This window comes from Balaenoptera ricei, chromosome 20 (genome assembly GCF_028023285.1).
Source record: "Balaenoptera ricei isolate mBalRic1 chromosome 20, mBalRic1.hap2, whole genome shotgun sequence".
Classification (NCBI taxonomy): Eukaryota; Metazoa; Chordata; class Mammalia; order Artiodactyla; family Balaenopteridae; genus Balaenoptera; species Balaenoptera ricei.
The window spans coordinates 26,739,928-26,757,619 of NC_082658.1; the positions used below are offsets into that span (position 1 = coordinate 26,739,928).

At 44.2% G+C, this 17,692-nt stretch overlaps 1 long non-coding RNA gene across 2 annotated transcripts in view; it reads left to right on the forward strand.

The window, feature by feature from the left end:
• The first annotated feature begins 14,601 nt into the window (after nt 1–14,601).
• The window catches only part of LOC132355887 (uncharacterized), a 30,367-nt gene continuing 27,276 nt past the window's right edge, over nt 14,602–17,692 (forward strand). Inside the window, exon 1 of one of the 2 annotated variants that reach the window (XR_009499713.1) lies at nt 14,602–14,814. This is a non-coding gene — a long non-coding RNA (uncharacterized LOC132355887). The remainder of the gene's footprint in view (nt 14,815–17,692) is intronic. The other variant, XR_009499712.1, reaches the window with a different exon arrangement.

The following is a 17,692-nucleotide window of genomic DNA, read 5'->3' on the forward strand; positions in this document are numbered from 1 at the left end:
CCCGTCGGGGGTCCTGGAGGGGCGGCCCGGCCTGGGGGCCACGCCCACTGTGGCCGCAGCCCAGGCCTTTCTCCTGGAATCCTACACGAAAAAGTTAGAAAGATACACAGTCTATAGTAAATATTCACAAATGATTGTTGCTGCTGTGCTCACTATTCTATTAAAGGTGTAAAATCCATAAAACACTTTAAGTTCAAAATTAAATATGAATTTTTACCTTTCTAATTATGTCTCTGCTATTCACAGTTGTGGTTAATGAATCAGAGACTGTGGCATCACTAGTTAAAAATGAGCTCGTTAAAAAAATAGAACTCAGGCCCACCGGACCTACTGAATCACAATCTGCACTTTTACAAACTCCCCAGTGTACTTGTGTACCCATGAATAGTTGAAAGGTACATTTCTACCTCGACATGTCTTTTCTGTATGAGAAATGCACACATTTTATGCAGTTTGATATAAATAAAACACTCAAAAATGCATATGCCTGTGCTGAAACCATCATTTTATCATTTCTTTTCCAGACAAGTATAGTCTCTATACTGGTTTTGTGGATCACATGCCATACTCTTTTCTTGTAGTTAGAAATAAGGTAGAGAAAGTTACTTTGTAAATATATATATATATATATATATATAGTTGATAGATAATTGAAGACACTCTTCTAAATTAAAACCAGTTCTCTTAACTTGCTGTTTTCTTCTTGGGTCACACTATGAACTCTTCCCGTGGCCACATGGCATGTGTACTTTTAATTTCAGGGACTGCTGACATTCCAGGATGTGGCCATAGATTTCTCTCAAGAGGAGTGAGAATGCCTAGACCAAGATCAATGGGAACTGTACAGGGATGTGACGTTAGATTAGTATAGGCACCTGCTCTCCTTGGGTGAGGATACCTTCCTTCCAGAATTCCTTATCCAACCACAGGGTTTGGAGTCCTTCATTTGTAGAATGTCTCCTGGAATCTTCTGCTTCCTACAATAGGGTTTCAGACTGCAACGTTTCAGGAAAGATTGGAAGTTTGTGGGTATAATTTTTCTTATTCTTTTAAAATTGCAGCCTCCCTTTTAATATATTTTGTAACTGCTTGGGATGTGTCTATATGAACTGTGTACTATATGCTTCTGTTATAGTCCTTACAATATTTTATTGTCTTATTTTCTGTAACAATTTTCCATGGATTCTTTGGGCTTAAGGTATATTTAAAGGGAGACTGTGGTTCTGGGACTTCCCTGGTGATGCAGTGATTAAGAATTCGCCTGCCAATGCAGGGGACCCGGTTCGATCCCCGGTCCGGGAAGATCTCACGTGCCACGGAACAACTAAGCCAGTGGGCCACAACTACTGAGTCTGCGCGCCACAACTACTGAAGCCGGTGTGCCTTGAACCCGTGCGCCATTTATTTTTTGGAGAATAAAACCACTTCTGAGTGATTAAAATTTAGACCAGCTAGTCAAAATGCTTTATCACCTGTTCTTCTAAAACACTGATCAATGGAACAAGTTTTACTAGGGATAACAGTGTAATTGTATTCTGGAGTTCATATGGGCAATATGGTTTATGACCTTGATGCTGGATCACGACATTTCAATGGTATAACTGCTATTATTTGTCTGTTTGTTCAACGATTAAAGTCTCACGTGATCTGAGTTCAGACTGGAGTCATCCTGGTCGGTTTCTGTCTATTGCAGATTTCTTCCAGTATGAAAGGACAAGAGCAATACGGCTTACTTTACAAAATGTCTTCAAACTAAATGATGATATAATCTACACTCAATTAATTTATACATACCCTACTGTAGAACAGGGTTTGTTACGGTGGCAGAGCCCGGTAATTATGTAAAACTGAAACTTTTTCTGCACTGGTTCAAGTCCTCTTCCTAAGAATATGTTTATAATCAACATTCTTTCACAAATTACCCAATTTAATTCACCATAGCATTCCTCATATCAACTAAACGGAAAATCCTAGGCTATATACAAATCCAGAAAGGGCCAAAAATCATCAGCCCCCATGGATTATTACAACCCATTGTTGAGGCATTCAAATTACTTATTAAAGAACCACTATGTCCATCAACATCATCAATTTATATATTATTGCCCCAATGCTAGCCTTAACCCTGGCTCTCACAACATGAATTCCTCTTCCCATATCTTATCCACTAATTAATATAAATGTAGGCATATTATTTATATTAGCCATATCACACCTAGCCATTTATTCCATCCTCAGATCTGGATGAGCTTCACATTCAAAATACTCACTCACTGGAGCTCTAGGGACAGTAGCACAGACAATCTCATATGAAGTAATGTAGCAGTTATTCTATTCTCAGTCTTACTGATAAATGGATCATTTACACTTTCAACGGTAATTATTACACAAGAACACCTAAGACTAATTTTCTCCTGACCCCTACCCAGAATTTGATTATCTCCGCAGTAGCAGAAATCCAGTGAAGCCCCACTTGATTTAACAGAAGTAGAATCAAAACCTGTATATGTCTTCAATGTAGAAAATGTAGCAGGCCCATTCACCCCGTCCTTCCTAGAGAATATGTCAATTCCCCTATAATAAACATTTCCACAACAATCTATTTTTAGGAGCATTCGACAATCCCTAGGTGCCAGAATTATAGATTCTTTCATCTTGTAAATATAGTTTTTCTAAAAAATAATTTTTATAGTTTTACTACCTTTAAACAAAATGTACTCCATTGCTGTGGAATATTCCTTCATAGGAGCGTGCATGGTTCATTTCTGCATCCACCTGTGTTGGCCTTCAGGTTCTTTCAGGTTTGGTTCCTGTGGCTGCGAGTCCATGTCCGTGTGTCCTGGTGCAGGGCTGGTGGGTTTGTGTTCAACTGGGAGGAGCACTGTGGGTCTCTGTTAACGGACTTCGCTATCTGAGGCCCGATTGTTTCAGAAGTGGTTGCATCCCCCCGTTGTGTACCAGGCTTTCCATTGCTCTACATCCTGCTGATATTTGATACTATGTCTTTCATGTCTGCCATTCTGGTAGGTGTATGCACAGTATTGTTCTTATGGCTTTAATCCCTCGGTTGTTAGTGAAGTTGTGCATCTTGTGGTATTCATGGACTATTTCCTGTTGTTTTTTAAAAAGTTTTAAAAATTGTGGTCAGATACACATAACATAAAATTTACTATCTTAACCATTTTTAAGTGCACATTTCAGGGTCAAGAAGTAATTCGCACTGTTGTGCAAACCTGACCGCCATCATCCTCCAGAACTTTTTCATCTTGCAAAATTGAAACAGTCCCCATTAAACACTCACTCCCCATTGTCCCTCCGTCAGCCCCTGGCACTCAACATCCTACTTTATGTCTCTATGTTTCCGACTGCTCTAGGGGCCTTGTATGAGTGGATCAAGCGCTGTTTGTTTTTTTGTGTCTAGCTTACATCACTGAGCATAATCCCCTCAAGGTTCATCCCTGATGCAGCCTGTGTCAGAATTGCCTTCCTTTTTAGGCTGAATAGCATTCCCTTGTATTGATGGACCGTGTTTTTTCTTCTCCTTTCATCCATTAGTGGACACATGTAATATCTACATTCATTTCTCCTGTCATAATATTTGTGGAATAACATCAGAAAGTCCTATGAATCAAAAGTCATTTGCCATTAACTTTTTTCTTAAACTTTTTGTTGTGGAAAACATCAAGGCTAAGAAAAGGGAGAAATACATGTCAGCTTCACTTGTGTTCAGGAATTAATGCTTTACGGATTCCCTTTATTCCCTGTGTGTGTGCTATGCGTGTGCATGTGCCTGTTTGCATACATATGCTGTGCATGTGCATAGGTACGTGCACTTGCACACATTAGTGTGTGCATGGGCATATGGGTGCATGTGTGTTCACATGCTAGTGTGTGAATATAGTTGTGCTGTGCACGTGCATATGTTTGTGTGTGTGCTGTGCCTGCCTGTGCGCACACCTGTGTGTTTGCTGGAAGCACTTGCAAGTTGGCTGCAGACCGAATTGTGCCCCAGATATATCCGCACGCGGCTGCTCTAATAATCCTGCGTAGCCACGTAAAGGTCACAGATCTCAGGGATTTAAATGGATGGAGCAGGATGTCCTGACACAGAGTTTGTCTTCCAATGACTGTCACTGTCTCAGTAACATCCTTCACACCTTCTTTAAGCCCCATTCAGGGTCCAGTTTAGACTCCCATTACATTCAGTCGCCTGCCCCAGGTCCCGTAAAGCAACAATGTCACCGTTGGAGAGCCCGGCCAAGGCTGTGGGTGCCCCTCCTGTTGACCTGGCCTCCAGGCCCTGCACTTGGCTCCTGTGTTCCCATCTCTCAGCCAGGCCCCGACTTGGATGGGGCCGCCACCTCTTTCCTTACAGGGTCCCATCGGCCAGTCAAGGGGGTTCATTCTCCCCAAACACAGCATCAGGAGTGGGGGGGTGACAGTCCCTACTGGGTCTCCTTCATGTGAGACCCTGTGCTGTTGAAAGAGCAGGCGCCCTGCCCTCGGGAGTGGGGGGCTGGGGGGTGACATGCGGCCCACGATGGGCAGGCGGGTCTCTGGGTGGGGCGAGCCAGTGTGCAAGGAGTTCCGCGGTGGGTTCTCCTCTCCAACGGCTTCTGTGCCCCTACCTCTCCCCGTGCCTCCCCTCGAAGACAGCGCGGTGCCTGGGACGGGAGCCATGGGAGCCGTCAGCCTCCGCCCCCTCTACACACACACACACACACACACACACACGCACACGCACACGCACACGCTGCAGGGAAGCAGGACCTGAGTGCAGGGCTCTCAGCGGCCCTGAGCGCCCCGCCCGGAATCGGCCAGCCGAATGAACAGACCGGATCTCCCGTCCCGGACCATGCAGGACTCTCCTGCCTGGGCTTCCAGTGTGGCCGCCTCCTTCTGGAAGCCTGGGAGGCTGGAATCAGGCCACTTCTTGTCTGTCCTGGCAGCAGACTGGGCTGCACTCTAAGAAGTTCGTGGCTCGCCCATGGATCCTGACCATCAGGTGGCCAGAGAAATTGGGAACATTTCTGTTTTGCCTGTTGAAATGTTTAATGACAAAGATTTTGTTCAGTTTCCTGATGTGGGTGTCCAAAGATGAGAGACCCATGTGTGTGATCTGTACCTCCTATGAGATCAGCCCTAAGCTAGTTTAAACATGATCAAGTTCTGTCTACACGGTAGATTTAGACCTCTGCATGTTCTGTCTACTGATTATGTTTAGAGCTGACCATGTGTTGTCTATAATAAGAAGATTTAGACCTGACCATGTTCTGTGTACGCTAGGACTATGGGGACCTGGGTAGAGACCCGGCCTGGCCTCAGTACTGGGAAGCTCCGTGCCTGCATCTGAATGTCAGTGCTTAGATGTCTGGGGTCTGGAGCTGAGGTGGGCTTGTCTACGTAACAGCCTCTCTTCTGAGTGTGGTGACCTGGTCCTCCCAAGGGTCAGTGCTATGGTCGGGGCCTTAGTCTTAATCCCTGCAAGGTTCACCTTCCCTGGGGCTCGTGGAGAATCCTCAGGAGGGCTACCTGGCAATAATTCCAATTTACCAGCACGTGCATGGTGCATAGGGAGGCAGGTTTAGCTGGTGAATTGATTGCAGGGCACGCAGATCGGGCAAAAGGCCGATGGGTGACAGCTGAGGCTGCTGCTGAGCTTTCCCTCCAGTCTACCGTCCCTACTCAGCAGAGTCCAGAGCTGCCCCTCGGCTTTCAGCCCTGCTGTCCTGTGAGTTTTCTCAACATGTAAGCGAGACGAGAAAGGACTGAGCATGCCAGCACCAGGGTCGTGTGTTCAACTCTAGTAGGAAAGCTTTAAAAACAGTTAAAATCACACAGAACCAAAGTGAGAAGAGGAGGACTCCTCTGGGACAAGTGTGGGGAAAGGAGACCCATCTGACACTTTTTCCCATCCCAGGAGGTCCCAGGGACCCAGCTTGTTTCCACATTGGGGGAGCCCCCTGCAGAGCCATGGTGTCCTGACCAAGGGGACGTGTGACCCCAGGTGCAGGGTCTGGGGAGGTGAGGTCACCCTGGGACTGTGGACATGTGACCCAGGTGGAGGGGTCTGGGGAGGAGGGTCACCTGGTGAGAGAGAATGTGTGACTTTAGGTGCAGGGTCTGGGGAGGTGGGTCACCCTGGTGAGTGTGGATGTGTGACCCCAGGTATAGGGTGTGGGGACTGTGTGGGGCTCACCATACCTGCATGGGTCAGGCTCACATGGATGGGGAGACCGCATATGCGCTCTTTGCCTGCAGTGTGTCCTGTCCCCTTTGAGATTTCCAACCTCTGCATTAAGGGTGTTGTCCTGATTAACCTGTGGTTCCTTTTCTTCTCTTAATCTTGTCACAATCATATGAGGTCAGGCATGTTTGGGTGGGTTGCTGCTCTGTGTTCTGGTGAGTGACAACACTTGGTGGTATCATATTAATATCATAGCATATCATATGTCTAATCTATGGGGGTCACCACTGCCTGGGTCCCCCTGGACAGAGGTCAGGTGAGCACAGACTAGCCCCCCCTAAGAATGGTCTCCCACGTGCTCTGTGAGGGTACCGTGATGGCCCCTAAGGTAGGGGAACTGTGTCTGGGCCTCCGACATTTGTGATGAAGGGGAGTCGAAATGGAATCTCAATTAACAAGACATCATTTTAAGAATTTATTTAAAGTGAAATAAAACACACGTCACATACCCATTACCATCATCACCATTTTAAGTGCATGTTTCTGAGGCATCAGGTATATTCACTTTCTCGTGGAGCCATCACCACCATCCCTAGAACTTCTCATCTTGCAAAACCAAAATTCCACAACCATGAAAGTCTCACTCCCCATTCCCTCCCACTGCCCCTGGCACCGATATCCACTTCAGTCCCTGAGTTGTCGACTCCAGGGCACCCACTGGAGTGGAATCCTGCAGTGTTTGCTGACGGGTCATTTTGGAAGAGCTGACTTTCAGTCTGAAGCTCTGCCTGTTTGCATCTGAAGAATCTGCATTTAAGGAGAGGATGTATGAAGAAGGGGGTGTATGAGGGACAAAAGTGTCCGGGGTGCAGGTGAGCCAGGACCTGACCAGCTGCCTTTTGGGTCCTCTGGTCCCATCTCTTGGTCTGTGCCTCATCTGCATCATCACTGTCCCCGCTGGCACCGCTGGGGTGTTGTTGTCTGAGTGAGATTCCCCTGGTGCCCCTGCTCTCCTCCCCTCCTCCTGCTGGTTGGGGAGGGAACTGCTTGCTGTGTGGGCTCTACTCCTGAGGCACGAAAGACACTGTAGCATGGACCTGCAGAGCGTGGGGTGTGGTCCCAAGAGCATGGGGCCCACATAGGACACAACATCGGGACGTGACAAGTGCTAGGGCTGCCTCATCACTGACAGGGAATGTTGCCCAGATCCTGCTCGAGAGGGTGTGGTGGGTGGCCTGGGACCCTAGAGGCCCCATTCCTATCCTGGAGCTTGGAGAGTGCATCCCCATGGGCTCCAGATTCACCCCATATCTCAGCCATATCCCTCTGTCTTGTCTTTGAACTCAGGAAAACGAGCTCTCTTGTCCACAACATAGGCCTGGTCCTGTTGATATTAGGATTCTTTAAGTTAGGCGTCCTGGGATAGCAGCTCTTTTTAGGCCTGAGAAGGAACAACTTAGGAGTGTACAACAATTTCAGATGAAACTAATATTCAATGACTATCTCTAACTACTCGGTTGTTGACTTCTATTAGTCATTATTCTCCTGGTTTTAGCTCTGATGTGGGGACTACAGAGGAGTCAACACTTAAATCTTCATAATCTGTGTATTTGTAGCTTCAGTATCATTACTGACCCATAGTTTTTTATGGTTTGGGAAGAGTTATTGATTTCATGTATCATGTAAAGGATTCACAATGATGATAGGGCAATTAAGATTACAATAATGGCTAGTAAATTGTTCACATTTTCTCTACCTGTGCATCTATTGTATGCATATGAGTTAGTTTAGATGTCAATATTAGTGAAATGATATAGAGGACTAGAGAACTTATTTTAAAAATCACTATTAATGTGTGATGATGAAAATGTAAAAGTTCTTCCATAATCGGTGATGTTGTATCTTGAGAGCCTAGATGAAATTGATATGCTTTAGTGATATACAGGATTTTAGCCTATGATTTAACTTTGACAAAGCTACATCACTTTTTACTTTTATCTCATTTATTGAGAAAGACATAATTGTTATGGTGTTGGCTTGAAACTGGTTGAAAAGGACTTGAGTCCTTCCTTATTTTACATTTACATAGGTAGGATCTTGAAACATAGGATATGGTGGAGGGTATTCGTGTAACCATTCTAGGTTAGGAGTAGCAATTTCCACTGCTAAGACTTCTTGTTTAGACACAAATGCTTTTCAAAGTATGAAGATTATTAGCATTACTGCTGCTACTGAGACGAATGAGCCTAAAGACAAAATATTTCATGTTGTGTGTGCCTCAGGGTACTCAGACTAACGTAGTGACATCCCTGAGAGGCCACGAAAGTGCTGCAGGAAGTCATATTTACTACTACAAATATACTTGTGAAGTGAATTTTTGCTCATGCTGAGAATAGTGGGAATCAGTGTAGGAAGCCTCCTATAATAGTGAGGACTGCTCCCATGGACATTAGGTCATGGAAGTGTGCTACTACATAGTATGTATCCTGGAGGACAATGTCTGGGGATGAGTTGGCTAAGATGATTCCTGTCAAACCACCTACTGTAAAAAGAAAAACTAAAACCTAAAACTCATAATATAGTGGGAGGTCATATAATATTACCTCCGTGAACAGTTGCTAACCAGGGACTTCCCTGGTGACGCAGTGGTTAAGAATTCGCCTGCCAATGCAGGGGACACGGGTTTGAGCCCTCGTCTGGGAAGATTCCACATGCCGCGGAGCAAAAAGCCCGTGTGCCACAACTACTGAGCCTGCCCTCTAGAGCCCGCAAGCCACAACTACTGAAGCCCACGCGCCTAGAGGCCGTGCTCTGCAACAAGAGAAGCCACTGCAATGAAAGGGCCGCACACCGCAACGAAGAGTAGCTACCGCTCACCGCAACCAGAGAAACCCCACGCGCAGCAACCAAGACCCAACTCAGCCAAAAAAAAAAAAAAGCAAAGAAAAAGAAAAATTAAATAAAGAGTTGCTAATCAGCTAGATACTTTGACTCCTGTAGGGATAGAAGTAATTACGGTAGCTGATGCAAAGTATGCTCCTGAGTCCACAGCTATCCCTATGGTAAACATATGATGGGCCCACAAGAGAACTCCTAAAAAACCAGTGGACATGACTTATACTATTCCCAGATAGCTGAAAGGCACTTTTTGTCCTAAATAGTATGTAATGATATGTGAGTTTATAACAAACCCTGGTAGGCCATGAATACAGACTTCAGGGTGAGCAAAGAATCAAAATAGGTGTTGGTATAGGATTCGGTCTCCTCCTGCAGGGTCAAAGAAAGTAGTGTTTAGATTTCTATCTCTTAACAGTATGGCAATTCTGGCTGCTCGGACTGAGATTGGTAATTATAGTAATATGGCTATAGTTGGGGAAGATTAAACAAATAATGGTGTTTGGTATTGGGATATGACTGTTGGTTTTGTATTAAAGACTATAGTAATAAAAGTAATAATACCAAGAATTGAAGAGACACCTGCTAAATGTAAGGCGAAAACAGTTAGGTCGACAGAGGCTCCTGCATGGGCCAGATTGCAGGCTAGAGCTGAATACACGGTTCCACTGGTACCAGAACCAGCTTCTACTATTGGTGATATGAGTAGGAGTAAGAATGATGGGGGAAGTAGTCAAAAGTTTATATGATTTATTTGGGGAAATGCTACTTCAGGTGTCCGAGTTATTAGTGGCCCAAGTCAGTTTTCAAAGCCTGCAATCATAACGGGTACAAATATTAAGAAAATTATTACAAGTGCAGGGACTGTTATGACTACCTTACAGATTTGGGCATCTCCAAGCAGCGCTCCAGGTCAGCATAGCTCAGCCTGGATTAATATACTTAAGGTGCTGCCTGCTACTCCAGCTCAGGCACCAAATAGTAAATATAAAATGCCGATATCTTTGTGATTTGTTGAAAATAATCAGCAGTGTATGAACAGAGGTAAAATGACTGAGTTAGCATTAGACTGTAAATCTAAAGACAGAGATTGAGCCCTCTTTCTGGCAAACCCTGTGGTGAATCAACAAATTGAATTGTAACTTCAGAGAAGCAGCTTCAATTCTGCCGGTGATTTTCCTGCCTTTTTTTTTTTTTCTTTTTTTCTTTCTCAAATGAAGGAGAAGTAGACTGAAGCCTGTTGACTAGAGGATTTGCCTGTTAACTAAAGTTTCCTGGGATTAAAACTCATCAATCTCGTAAAGATTTGGCTTAAATACAGTGTTTGCTTTACATTCAATTGATGTAGAATAAAGTCTTGCAATCCTTATTTTTAGGAATTAAGTAAATTTCACTTGTTTAGGGTTTTGAAAGCTCTTGGTCTGAACTAACCTAAATTCCTAGTCCAGCACCGATAGAATGGGTGTTGTGTGTAGTAATCGTGTGGGTATTATGATTGGTAATGATAGGAAGGTTATTTCTTTGCATGTTCAAATTGTTTTGTGTTTGTGTTGTTTAATGAAGGGAATATAGTTAGTGATGTGGAGTATGCTAGCTGCAAGTAGAAATATATGCTGAAGACTGCTATGATGGCTATTAGTGTTGGTAGAATGATGTTGTCATTTTTGTTATCTCTTGGATAATTATTCATTTGGGTAAAAACCCTGATAGTGAGGGGCGATGTCCTAATGATACTATAATGGTGAGGAAAAGGATTGTGATGGGAGGTGTTTTATCTCATGTGTGTGATAATGATACTCTGGTAGTACATGATCTGGGCATAAATAAGAAGAAGATAGTGTTGTTATGATATAAATTAGTATGTTTAGGATTGTTATAATCTGAATATACATTATAATAGCTGTTATTCATCCTATATTGGCAATTGATGAGGAGGGTGTAATATTTTCCAGGTGAGTATGGCGAAGTCTGCCTCAGCCTCCAGCTATGATTTATAATATCACTATGATTAATAGTATATTTAGGTTGATGGATGGTGGCAGGTGGTATAAAACTGATAGGGGTGCAATTTTGTCATGTTGATAGCATCAGGTCTGCTGTTCATGGGATGCTTTGTGTGACTTCAGTCACTCAGAAGTGAAATGGGGAAAGTCCTACTTTTCTGACAAGGGCGATTGTCATGAGGGTGGATGCTGCTGGATTAAAGATTTTTGTTATTCATTGTGCTCTTTGACCAGAGTATATTAGATTAATGATAATAGCCATTATAAGTAGTATTGATGTGGTGGATTGTTTTAGGAAATATTTGTTGGATGCTTCTGTAGCTTATGGGTTCATCTTTTTATTAGAATGGGGATACCATTAACCAGTGTGAGCTTGTTATACAATTATATTTCCTGAGAAAATGGTCAGTAGAATGATAGTAAAAACAATGAGAGTTTATTAACATAGGAAGGATATACAAAAACATTTTGGGGGTATGGGCCTGAAGCTTACTTAAAGAACCTTACTATATAGCATGTGGTGTAATGTGGTAGCATGGAGAATGTAAAATTCTTAGGAAGAATTCAATTCCAGGAATAAGAGCATTGAAACCTCTATGATTAACTCTATCAAAGTAACTCTTTTGTCAGACATATTTCTTAAGTTTGTGGTGGGTTGCCTGGTATGATGACAAGTAGTGAAAACTCTCATATACATAGGGTTAATGTTAGTCGTAAAAAAAACTTTTTATAAGAGATGTATGCGTTGATCATATCAAAATTGTGGGTAGGATGCTCAACTTCATAGAAAGGAGATTGTTATATGTGTTTTAATGATGACTTGGGCTGTATAAAATTCTGACACCTAAGGATTGTCGAATGCTCCTAAAAATAAATTGTTGTGGAAATGTTTATTATAGGGGAATTGACATATTCTCTAGGAAGGACGGGGTGAATGGGCCTGCTACATTTTCTACATTGAAGACATATACAGGTTTTGATTCTACTTCTGTTAAATCAAGTGGGGCTTCACTGGATTTCTGCTACTGCGGAGATAATCAAATTCTGGGTAGGGGTCAGGAGAAAATTAGTCTTAGGTGTTCTTGTGTAATAATTACCGTTGAAAGTGTAAATGATCCATTTATCAGTAAGACTGAGAATAGAATAACTGCTACATTACTTCATATGAGATTGTCTGTGCTACTGTCCCTAGAGCTCCAGTGAGTGAGTATTTTGAATGTGAAGCTCATCCAGATCTGAGGATGGAATAAATGGCTAGGTGTGATATGGCTAATATAAATAATATGCCTACATTTATATTAATTAGTGGATAAGATATGGGAAGAGGAATTCATGTTGTGAGAGCCAGGGTTAAGGCTAGCATTGGGGCAATAATATATAAATTGATGATGTTGATGGACATAGTGGTTCTTTAATAAGTAATTTGAATGCCTCAACAATGGGTTGTAATAATCCATGGGGGCTGATGATTTTTGGCCCTTTCTGGATTTGTATATAGCCTAGGATTTTCCGTTTAGTTGATATGAGGAATGCTATGGTGAATTAAATTGGGTAATTTGTGAAAGAATGTTGATTATAAACATATTCTTAGGAAGAGGACTTGAACCAGTGCAGAAAAAGTTTCAGTTTTACATAATTACCGGGCTCTGCCACCGTAACAAACCCTGTTCTACAGTAGGGTATGTATAAATTAATTGAGTGTAGATTATATCATCATTTAGTTTGAAGACATTTTGTAAAGTAAGCCGTATTGCTCTTGTCCTTTCATACTGGAAGAAATCTGCAATAGACAGAAACCGACCAGGATGACTCCAGTCTGAACTCAGATCACGTGAGACTTTAATCGTTGAACAAACAGACAAATAATAGCAGTTATACCATTGAAATGTCGTGATCCAGCATCAAGGTCATAAACCATATTGCCCATATGAACTCCAGAATACAATTACACTGTTATCCCTAGTAAAACTTGTTCCATTGATCAGTGTTTTAGAAGAACAGGTGATAAAGCATTTTGACTAGCTGGTCTAAATTTTAATCACTCAGAAGTGGTTTTATTCTCCAAAAAATAAATGGCGCACGGGTTCAAGGCACACCGGCTTCAGTAGTTGTGGCGCGCAGACTCAGTAGTTGTGGCCCACTGGCTTAGTTGTTCCGTGGCACGTGAGATCTTCCCGGACCGGGGATCGAACCGGGTCCCCTGCATTGGCAGGCGAATTCTTAATCACTGCATCACCAGGGAAGTCCCAGAACCACAGTCTCCCTTTAAATATACCTTAAGCCCAAAGAATCCATGGAAAATTGTTACAGAAAATAAGACAATAAAATATTGTAAGGACTATAACAGAAGCATATAGTACACAGTTCATATAGACACATCCCAAGCAGTTACAAAATATATTAAAAGGGAGGCTGCAATTTTAAAAGAATAAGAAAAATTATACCCACAAACTTCCAATCTTTCCTGAAACGTTGCAGTCTGAAACCCTATTGTAGGAAGCAGAAGATTCCAGGAGACATTCTACAAATGAAGGACTCCAAACCCTGTGGTTGGATAAGGAATTCTGGAAGGAAGGTATCCTCACCCAAGGAGAGCAGGTGCCTATACTAATCTAACGTCACATCCCTGTACAGTTCCCATTGATCTTGGTCTAGGCATTCTCACTCCTCTTGAGAGAAATCTATGGCCACATCCTGGAATGTCAGCAGTCCCTGAAATTAAAAGTACACATGCCATGTGGCCACGGGAAGAGTTCATAGTGTGACCCAAGAAGAAAACAGCAAGTTAAGAGAACTGGTTTTAATTTAGAAGAGTGTCTTCAATTATCTATCAACTATATATATATATATATATATATATTTACAAAGTAACTTTCTCTACCTTATTTCTAACTACAAGAAAAGAGTATGGCATGTGATCCACAAAACCAGTATAGAGACTATACTTGTCTGGAAAAGAAATGATAAAATGATGGTTTCAGCACAGGCATATGCATTTTTGAGTGTTTTATTTATATCAAACTGCATAAAATGTGTGCATTTCTCATACAGAAAAGACATGTCGAGGTAGAAATGTACCTTTCAACTATTCATGGGTACACAAGTACACTGGGGAGTTTGTAAAAGTGCAGATTGTGATTCAGTAGGTCCGGTGGGCCTGAGTTCTATTTTTTTAACGAGCTCATTTTTAACTAGTGATGCCACAGTCTCTGATTCATTAACCACAACTGTGAATAGCAGAGACATAATTAGAAAGGTAAAAATTCATATTTAATTTTGAACTTAAAGTGTTTTATGGATTTTACACCTTTAATAGAATAGTGAGCACAGCAGCAACAATCATTTGTGAATATTTACTATAGACTGTGTATCTTTCTAACTTTTTCGTGTAGGATTCCAGGAGAAAGGCCTGGGCTGCGGCCACAGTGGGCGTGGCCCCCAGGCCGGGCCGCCCCTCCAGGACCCCCGACGGGGCCCTGCGCTCCTGGCGGCTCCCTCCCCCGCCGCCCCGCTCCCTCCCGGAAGGCCTCGGGGCAGAGCGGTCCCACCCACTGCGCGCTGAACAGAGCCCGCGTTTCCGCAGAGCTGGAACTCCCGGCTCGGGGTCTCTTCCCTCCTCCGTCACGGAACTGCCCCGGAGCCCGAGGGGAGGGCGGCCTCACTGAGGCTGCCGGCTCTGGAGGGGCCCCGGCGGCCGAAGCCGTGATAGTCGAGGGGACGGCGGGCCGGGTAAGTGGGCGCCGACCCTCCGCCTGGTCCGGTGCCCGGGCGGCAGCACAAGACCAGCTTCTGAGGGGCAGGGGTTCGCTGCCACCCGCCGCTGCTGTGCAGAAAGAGCGGCCCCCAGCATCTGGTCCCGGGGAACTTCGGTCCCTCCTCTCGCCCCTGCCCTCGGCCTGGCTCGCGGGGCCTGGTGGGCGTGGGGAGGGGGTCGGCCTGAGCGTCCTCAGGGGAAACGGGGCAAGGGAGGCGCAGGGTCCGGCTGCAGCGTCAGCGCCCCTCCCCCCGACTGCGGGGAAAGCGGCTGAAAACTCCTCCCGAGACGCGCAGGCCCCTTATTCAGCCGAGTCCCTCTGCGCTCCTTCCTCCCTGAGCTAAAGTACCGGGGGGAGGGGACAGGGCAGGGGACTGGCGCAGGTAATGGGGAACATCAAAAGGTGATTGTTAACTAAGGAAAACCAGCTCTCCCAAGGTGAGGAATGGAGCGCTTTTCTTTGTATGGGAAGATGCAAGAGTCTGGGCTCACTGAAATCCTTCCTTTGATATGCACCTCAGCCCTCTGGGGCCTGCATTCTGTATTTGCATATCCAGAGTGCCTCAGGGCCCGCCGGCTCACGTTGGAGGGCTGCAAGTGCTGATGACTGTGACACCTTTTGTTTACTGATATGGCAAGAAATATTCCATTTCTCACAGGCTTGAGGGGCAAACAGTGAAAAAGAGTCAGGGAGTCTCACTCGGCCTGTACTTTGGTTCACATATAGACAATATTTAGACTTAACTGTGCTAATAGAGGTTCTCAAGTCCAATCAACGTGTACCACTGCCCTCTATGTATCAGTTTCATCAATATCATAAGATAAATGCCTATAGAATTGACTTAATCCATTTAAATAGGATAATGATTTTTAAAGGAAACATAATAGAGATATAACAACAAAACCTTTACCACTAAAGGCTGGGTGTGGAACAACCTAGATAAATGTTCCATTGTTAAAATATTGAAAGATGTGTTCAATAGAAATATCAACAAAAATGACAAATAATAAGGGCAGCAGAATGTTGAAATGTTCTATCTTTATCATTAAAGTGGCAGAAAATCATTTATTAGTAGGCACTGGGGGCAGAAGATGCCTGATTTTATATCTTTGTCATATCGGTGCAGCTGTTTCAACAAGTAACTTAAAGACAAAATGGAAAAACAAGGAGGTTTGTGCCTGAGATCATGTTGATGTGAAACCGGGGATGGCCACCTTGTGCCAGGTGAGTTAAGTTTACCTGGCAGGTAGACCGCAGAGCTCCTGGGAAGCAAGGGTTGGAATTTTTCTGCTGGGTGCCCCTTAGGTTCTGTGACTTGACTGACTGTGAGTCATGTTTCGGGAAAGACCTGATCACAGGAAAAGGGTGGGAATAGAGTGATTTGGGGAGCAGCTAACAACATTCATCACAGCTCACGGCCTGAATGAATTTTAAAGAAAACAGGAAAACAAATGCTTCTTATGGAATCAGAGAATGTGAGGGCTGGACAATCCCAGAAAATGAGGAACACCCATCCCATTTTCCAGATGAGAAAACAGAGGTCCAGCAAGGTGAAATCCCTCACCCAAGTTGCACCCGTCTCTCCTCCCCACTACGTGGTTCATGAAAGCAGGACTCTTCCTGTCTTGATCACTGCTGAACCCCAAAAAGGGACAGGCATCTAGCAGCTGCTCCAAAAATTTTGGTTGACTGTAGGAACAATGCTATTTCTTTCTTTCTCACTCTTATTCAGGATTGTGCCAAGAACTCCCCAGGTTGCAATGTAATTCGATAAATGTAAATCTTAATTGAGTTTTGTTGTGATGAGGACTTAGGCTTTGAAGGTAACAGACTTGGTTCAGATCTCGGTTCTGCCACTCAATAGCTGTTTGGCTTTGGGAAAATTACTAAACCTCTCTGAGATTATTTCCTCCTTTGTAAAGTGGGGATAAATCTATTTGAGCCAGCAGAGCACCTGCATGAGAGATGTGCGCTAAATATTGGTCTTTCTCACTCTCCTACGCCATCTCTCTGTTCTTCCCAGAGAAGTTGTACAGAAGGATATAGTACTTTTTAAAAATAGTTAACTAGTTAATTAATTAATTTGTTTTTGGCTGCGTTGGGTCTTCGTTGCTATGGGCAGGCTTTCTCTAGTTGCGGCAAGCGGGGGCTACTCTTTGTTGCGGTGCGCGGGCTTCTCATTGCGGTGGCTTCTCTTGCTGCGCTTGTTGTGGAGCACCGGCTCTAGGCGCGCGGGCTTCAGTAGTTGTGGCCTGCAGGCTCAGTAGTTGTGGCTCATGGGCTTAGCTGCTCCGCGGCATGTGGGATCTTCCCTGACCAGGGCTCGAACCCATGTCCCCTGCCTTGGCAGGCAGATACTTAACCACTGCGCCACCAGGGAAGTCCGATATAGTACTTTTTAAAGAGGGGTTTGAATTTATTTCAGATTGTGTACATTTTTCTTGTAGAAAAGATTATTCCACTATAGAAACATAAACACGCAAAACCACTCCAAATGCAGTATTCTATGGGTTAGATATTATCAGTCACATTTTATAAGTAATTGGGCAAATGCCAAAGCACTAGGTCCTGGGGAGTAAGAAGACTCAAATCTGGGGTGCCCCCCACCCCAATTGCAAGAGCAGGGTGTTTTTCAAATCCATGTTTCATCTGGTCTTTGTTTCTCATCCATCCTCTGTGTCTGCCTTTCTCAAGAAGGCTCAGACCCTCGGCTTCCACACCCTCCCGGCTGGCTGTGCCCCAGCTCCCGGCCTGGAGCCTCTGCGTGCCTGGGTGTGCCTGCTCCCCCTGTGCATCACCAGCTTGGCCAGGGAGCTGCTGTATCGTGCACTGCTTGCTGTACCCAGAGTACC